The sequence below is a fragment of the Babylonia areolata genome, chromosome 31 (assembly GCF_041734735.1).
Source record: "Babylonia areolata isolate BAREFJ2019XMU chromosome 31, ASM4173473v1, whole genome shotgun sequence".
Taxonomy (NCBI): domain Eukaryota; kingdom Metazoa; phylum Mollusca; class Gastropoda; order Neogastropoda; family Buccinidae; genus Babylonia; species Babylonia areolata.
In genome coordinates, this window is record NC_134906.1 from 19058120 (window position 1) to 19064238 (window position 6119).

Here is a 6119-nt window from a genome sequence, read left to right on the forward strand (position 1 = left end):
GTGAAAATCGGGCTGCTCTCCACAGGGAGAGCGCGTCGCTACACTGAGAGCGCTACCCATTTTTGTTGTTGTTGATGTATTTTTCCTGCCTGTAGATTTTTATTTGTTTTTACTTTCGATATATAGGCCTATATTTAAAAAAAATTAAATTAACATATTCACAAACACTGTGACCCGAGCGCAGCACAATCTTGGTCAAAACATTCAGTGTGTGCGTGTGTATACAGCTCATCACCGCAACTCCTCTTTATTCATCAGCCCAGAACAAAGGGACGTAACCCAAACTTGGACCCTCACTCATATTTCGCCGACGTAAGGCAAGGGTGTGCATCTTTTTTTAAATGATATATGGTGGACACATTTATTCGCTAATTATTAGTTGATCAATTCATTTATGATTTGTTTACTAATTTATTTACATATGATGTTTGTTGTTTCTACACTAAAATGTGAATGCCACAAGGGTGGGCTTCTTTCAACATCAAGTGGTGGACACTTCTGTTTATTAGCCGTTTATTTTATTTTTTTTATGACACTTTTTTTTCTTTCACTGTCACATGAACACAAGGATGAGCATTTTTTCTCAACAATGTCTGGTGGAAATTTATGTGTGTGACAAGTCTTTTTTTCCCCATTCATTATTTCAATATTTGTTTATCTATTTACTTTTCAGTTCACTTATGTGTGGGTTGTTTTTTTCTGTTTTTTTCCCACAGACACATGAACTCAATAGTGGACATATTTTGTCATCAGTAGTGTACACATTTTGTTTGTGTATCTTCTTATCTGCCTGGTCTAAGTGACTGAACGAATGCATTTCTATTTAAAGAAAATTACATAACAGGAAGGCCAACGTGAAGCTCTGGATTTGCAATATGTTGTACACAAATTATATCTAAATAATGATGCCATATGTGAGAAAGCCTGGGGGGGGGGGGGGTAATGGAGATGGTGGTGGGAGAGGGAGGGTGGTGGTGGATCCAGAATGGAATTTGACATTGTATTCATGATTTCCATTACTGTAACCAAACACACACACACTGTACATGACTTTTTCTCTTTTCTCAAGTCTTTAATTTTTTTTTAAAACAATGATTAACCTCTGCAATTAAATGAGGCAGTGAGTTTTTGTGGCTTTGGGTGGATCGTTTTGAAGTTTGTTTTTGTTTTATTTTTGTTTTGTTTTTTTGTCCTAGTGACATCTGCCACTTCAAAAAGATTATCTGCACATTTGGAGCTGTAAAGGAACATTCTTCAGAATCATACAGTGGGGAAAATGGGTTTATGGAAGTGTGATATAAATGTAGCAAGTGCGATATAAATGTAGCACAGTATCTGTTTGAATGGTTTTCTGCCCAAACTGTCCCATTTTGAGATTGCAATGCTTTTCTTGCTTGTCTTCCACAATGCTCCTGTACTTCTAGTAATTTTCCACTTCTGTGAAAATGTACATCAGGATATTTGTATGAATCAGTAGCATCTATTGATCTAGAGTGCTTTGTCCATATTTGAAATAACCCATAATCCTTGGGTCTGGTTTTTTTGTTGTTTTTTTGCAATGATATATACTTTTGTTTTTCTCTTTGTTGAAATGCAGTCCTCACTTCTGCAATGTGGTACACACCAAAGTTTTGATATTTCTGTTTTGGATGTTTGAAATGGCAATACAATATGATGCAATACGATGCAATGCAATGCAATGCAATACAATACAACACAGTGCTGACAATACAGGTAATACTGACAAAACGTATGACACAGAATTTCAGTTGGGATAGCATAAAAAATATAATTATAGAAAGAGCCTTCCACGACATGCAGAAACTGGCCATCATTTCTTGGTGCTGAGGTCTGGTTTCTCTGGTCAGGTCCTCTCTTGGGGTGCAGCCCATGGTCTGGTGGTGGTCTTCATTGGCGGCTACAAGCTCTTGGTGATGAGGTGTGGTCCTGTCTCATGGTGCAGCCCATGGTCTGGTGGTGGTCTTCAGTGGCCTCCCTGAAGCACAGCTAAACACCTTCTGGCAGATTTTTGTTTTTCTCCATCATCACACTCACACACCACTCCTCACACATTCAAACATCCACTCCATGCCGTGTCAGTGTTGTTAGCTAGGGTTAAAGGTTAGATTAAACATGTGCTGACAGAGGGGGACAGACAGGCAGAAACGAAGAGACAGACAGGCAGAAATGAAGATAGACAGGCAGAAACAAAGAGAAGACAGGCAGAAACAAAGAGATAGGCAGAAACGAAGAGATAGGCAGAAACAAAGAGGACTGACCCGTAGAAACAAAGACAGGCAGAAACAATGAGGACAGACCGGCAGAAACAAAAAAGAGGACAGACCGGCAGAAACAAAGAGGACAGACCGGCAGAAACAAAGGGGACAGACAGGCAGAAACAAAGGGGACAGACAGGCAGAAACAAAGAGGACAGAGAGGGGGCGGGGGTACCAGTACTTAACTTTTGTTAATGTTGGTTTCTCTTCGGTGGCTCAGCTGGCCTGAAGTCTTCAGTTCTTCCTGAGAACATACATAAAAACCAAATAACAATGGTTCAGAAACACTAAGAACATCACTCTAATGTTTAACATGAATCATGTTAGGGGAGAGGTAGGTGTGTGTGTGTGCGTGTGTGCTGTCCGAGCAGAGAAATGCCTAGTATTCAAGCAAAAACATTTAAAACAGAGATGACCAGAGTTTACAAAATAAGATATGCCAGTCAAAAGCATATTGTCTGATTGTATCCATATATATGTCATGTTCAATGGTGGTAGATGCTCAACAGTGGTACTGCCCTTTACGATTGATGAAGCAAATTTTTTTTAAATTAAAAAAAAAAAAAATTAATTTAATAATGATGGACGGTGAAGAACCTGATGGAATCTTACCATATGGGCAATGGTTGACTTGTGCACCCCTCATGGTGTGGATCCTGTCCTGGCCCTGAACAGAATGTTTTGTTTCTTGTCACTGACATTTCAGACAGATGGAGGAATTTAATACTAGAATAGTCACTTTTTGTGTGGACATTTTCAAGAACAAACAGCCTTACATTAAGGTGCTAGATCAGAAACGTGAATTATCAAAAACTTCATTTTAAGAAAGAAGAATGCGATTCGAAAGTTGTATTTTCCCCCCAAGTCATTTTCTGCACTTTAAATTGTCAATCTCACAAGATATGTCACAATTATTACTGCTCAGAAAAATTAGGGTTTCATCAAACTGTTTCTTCTATTGTTCAACCTTTGCAGTCAAGTGCTGATAACCATTTTACACGTCACATATGATCAATGATGTAGGAACAGTCTTATTTTGGAACTGTTAATTTACCCAGAGTCAGCGTAGGTCCTCATTTTCCATGGTACACCTGGTGCCGCTACCCGTTCCCCCACTCATGGTGCTGAACCTGACCTGGCTCTGAACATAATGTTTTGTTTCTCGTCACTGACATTTCAGACAGATGGAGGAAGTTAATACTAGAATACAGTCACTTTTGTGTGGACATTTTCAAGAACAGTCTTTCATTAAGGTGATAGATCGGAAATGTAAATTATCAAAAACTTTGATTTAGCAAAGAAAAATCTGATACGGGAGTTGTATTCTCCCAACTCATTTGTTGCACTTTAAATTGTCAGTCTCACAAGACATGTCAGAAACTCCAAATTATTACTGCTCAGAAAAACTGGTATTCCATCAAACTATTTCTTATATAGTTCAACATTTGCAGTCCAGTGCTGATAACCATTTTACACAACACATACGATCAATGATGTAGGAGCAAAGTCTCCTTTTGGAGGCGTTAACTTACCGCAGTCAGTGTAGGTCCTCATTTTCCATGGTACACCTGGTGCTGCTGCCCATTCCCCCGCTCATGGTGTCAATCCTGTCCTGACCCTGAACATAATGTTTTGTAACTAGTAACTGACATGTCAGACAGATGGAGAAATTTCATACTACAATACAGTCACTTTTTGTGGACATTTTCAAGGACAACAGCTTTACATTAAAGTGATAATCAGAAAATTTGAAATATCAAAAATTTCAACTAACAAAGAAGACTGATTCAGAAGTTATATTGTCCCAACCCATTTCCTGTACTTTGAATTGTTGATCTCAAAGATATGTCACAAACTGTTAATTATTACTGCTGCAAAAAATATGGCGTTTCATAAAGCTGTTTCTTGTATAGTTCAACATTTACAGTCAAGCGTTGATAACCATTTTACACGTCACATATGATAAATGATGTAGGAACAAACTCTCATTGTGGAGGCGTTAACTTACCGAGTCGGTGTAGGTCCTCATTTTCCATGCCACACCTGGTGCCGCTGCCCGTTCCCCCGCTCATGGTGTCCATCCTGTCCTGGCTCTGAACATGTTTTGTTTCTCGTTACTGACATGTCAGACATATGGAGGAATTTCATAGTAAATACAGTCACTTTCTGTGGGCATTTTCAAGGAGAACAGCTTAACATTAAAGTGATAGATCAGAAAATTTTAAATATGAAAAACATTAATTTAGCAAAGAAGAATCTGTTTCTGAAGTTATATTCCCCGACTCATTTCTTGCACTTTAAATGATCAGTCTCACAAGACATTTCACAAACTCTTAATCATTACTGCTCAGAAAAATTGATCTTTCATCTAACTATTTCTTGTATAGTTCAACACTTGCAGTCAAGTGCTGATAACCATTTTACACAACACATACGATCAATGATGTAGGAGCAAAGTCTCTTTTGGAGGCGTTAACTTACCCAGAGTCGGCACAGGTCCTCATTTTCCATGGTGTGCCTGGTGCCACTGCCCATTCCCCCACTCATGGTGTCCATCCTGTCCTGACCCTGAACATGTTTTGTATCTAGTAACTGACATGTCAGACAGATGGAGGAATTTCATACAACAATACAGTCACTTTTTATGGACATTTTCAAGGACAAACAGCCTTACATTATAAGATCAGAAAATTTGAAATATCAAAAACTTCAACTTAACAAAGAATACATTTGCATTCCAGTGCCGATTCACCTTTAACTGGCTACATACGGTATCCTGATAAAACACAATTGCTACAATATCCGTCTTAAAAAAAACAGACCCCTTTATGACTTATAGTGTAAAATATTTTTCTACATTGACGAGTGAGGGTTTCAGTAGAAACATTTTTTTCAGTGGTGGTGGGTGGGGGTAAGGGGTGTGTATGAGGGGATGGGGGAACGTGAGGGGGGAAACGTGTAAAAGTGGGTATGTGTTGGTGTGTGAAACACCTCACCTCGACGTCAACAGCTACAGGTTCTTGGAGCTGATGTCTTGTTTCTCTGGACAGGTCCTCTCTTGTGGTGCAGTCTTTCGTCTATTGGTGGTCTTCAGTGGCGGCTACAAGCTCTTGGTGATGAGGTGTGGTCCTGTCTCATGGTGCAGCCCATGGTCTGGTGGTGCCAGACTTCAGTGACCTGCCTGAAGCACAGCTAAACACCTTCCGGCAGATTTTTGTTTTTCTCCATCATCACACTCACACACCACTCCTCACACATTCAAACATCCACTCCGTGCCGTGTCAGTGTTGTTAGTTAGGGTTAAAGGTTAGATTAAACATGTGCTGACAGAGGGGGACAGACAGGCAGAAACGAAGATAGACAGGCAGAAACGAAGATAGACAGGCAGAAACAAAGAGAAGACAGGCAGAAACAAAGATACAGACAGGCAGAAACAAAGAGGAAAGACAGGCAGAAACAAAGATACAGACAGGCAGAAAGAAAGGGGACAGACGGCAGAAACAAATAGATAGACAGGCAGAAACAAAGGTGACAGACGGCAGAAACAAATAGATAGACAGGCAGAAACAAAGGGGACAGACAGGCAGAAACAAAGATACAGACAGGCAGAAACAAAGGGGACAGACAGGCAGAAACAAAGAGGACAGAGAGGGGGCGGGGGTACCAGTACTTAACTTTTGTTAATGTTGGTTTCTCTTCGGTGGCTCAGCTGGCCTGAAGTCTTCAGTTCTTCCTGAGAACATACATAAAAACCAAATAACAACAATGGTTCAGAAACACTAAGAACATCACTCTAATGTTTAACATGAATCATGTTAGGGGAGAGGTAGGTGCGTGTGTGTG

At 39.9% G+C, this 6119-nt stretch overlaps 1 long non-coding RNA gene across 1 annotated transcript; it reads right to left on the minus strand.

The window, feature by feature from the left end:
* Positions 1 to 2393: 2393 nt before the first annotated feature.
* On the minus strand, positions 2394 to 4825 carry LOC143275837 (uncharacterized). Its single transcript, XR_013053470.1, has 6 exons — positions 4758 to 4825; positions 4285 to 4369; positions 3809 to 3894; positions 3331 to 3417; positions 2889 to 2943; positions 2394 to 2520 (listed from the first exon to the last, which is right to left on the minus strand). It is a non-coding gene; the product is annotated as an uncharacterized LOC143275837 (long non-coding RNA).
* Between the last annotated feature and the right edge of the window lie 1294 nt (positions 4826 to 6119).